Source organism: Octodon degus, unplaced genomic scaffold (genome assembly GCF_000260255.1).
Source record: "Octodon degus isolate 3935 unplaced genomic scaffold, OctDeg1.0 scaffold00073, whole genome shotgun sequence".
NCBI lineage: Eukaryota > Metazoa > Chordata > Mammalia > Rodentia > Octodontidae > Octodon > Octodon degus.
Window position 1 is genome coordinate 7,571,031 of NW_004524649.1, and position 1,443 is coordinate 7,572,473.

Here is a 1,443-nt window from a genome sequence, read left to right on the forward strand (position 1 = left end):
GCCAGCCAGCCCCGCCCCCTGGTGGGCTGAGCTGGCCACACACACACACACACACACACACACATAAATAAAATAAATAAATTAAAAAATAAATAAAATAAAATAAAAAATAAAATAAAACCAATGGCTGCACCCAGCACCCCCAAAGCTCCCTCGGGCACAACCAAGCCTCAGTGCTAAGTGTGCAGGATGCAGGAATACACTTGCTAAGGAACCCCTCGGGGCCACGTAAAGGATTTTATAAATACTGGACTACGTGTTTCAGGAAAATCAAACATTTTATGATCAGACCTTCCAATTCCAGAAGTCATGTTATTTCTTGTCCTTTGCAAAGCTTTCTGCTTCTAATGGCAGTGTGTCCGTGCTTGGGGGTGGGGAAGCAGAGCCACAAGGAATGAGATGGAAAAGGATTTGCCCAAGGACAGGGCCCAAAGTCAGGCGGGAATGGTGGGTGTGAAGATAAGTGTAGATAAGTGGGGTGCCCTCCTGGAGGCCACGGGTGACCTGTGAGAGGTGCTTGTGTCCCTTGGTGCCTTTGTAGCCCCTCTGTGCCATCTGGGGGCACGGGTGACCTTGCTGCTCATTCTCCCCCCATAACTGGCCCTGCCCAGAAGGGGTTGCACAGGCGCCCGGCACAGGAGCTAAATACACACCCCAGCAGGAATGGTGGGGTCATTGGTCAGGCTCAGCCAGGTCCACAGGTGGTGCTTGGGGGGCAAGGAGCGCTGTGATTGTGAGCAGGGGACAGCAGTCAGCCGGCTATCCAGTGCTGGTGACGTGGGCCACTGTGTCTTCCCTGGATCTGAGCCCCCTGCCATTTTTTCCCAAGGCCCAGCTACTGTTTTCAGAGGGTGACCTCTACATTGTGCCTTGTCCCATGTCCCCACAAGGTTCCATTCCCACCTTCCCCTAAGGTGAAATACTTCCCCTGTGTTGATTGGCAAGTTAGGTTCCTTTTTTTGTCTTAACTGATCTGGACACGTTATTTCCTTGCTCTACAATCAGAACACCTTCCAGGCCCCAGGCAGCACTGCCTTAATTCAGAATGTAGGCACACTTTCAGGGTACTATGAAAAGCTCCAGTGACAATCACAAGGACAGCAGTTCAGAAGCCGGGGCCTCTGTAACAGCATCGGGGCCCACAGGAGGTCGCAGGGCCCAGGAGCCCCCAGCAGAGTGGCGCTGGCCTCCTTTCCAGCGAGGCCAAACAGGGCTGCTTCAGGAAGAGCTGTGCTTTCAGGCCTGGATAAACCCTGAGTTAGCAACCTGAAGAGATCAGCGATTATGCTGGGGCCGCAGAGGCCTTGGTTTCACTCACTGACTTATTACCTGCAGAAAATCTCTCGTGTGTTCCCCTTCCCTTGGAGGAATACTGTGGTGGGGTCAGCTTAGCTATGCAATGGAAAGCAAAAGGCTGCAAATAAAAATGGACCACAGAAGCCA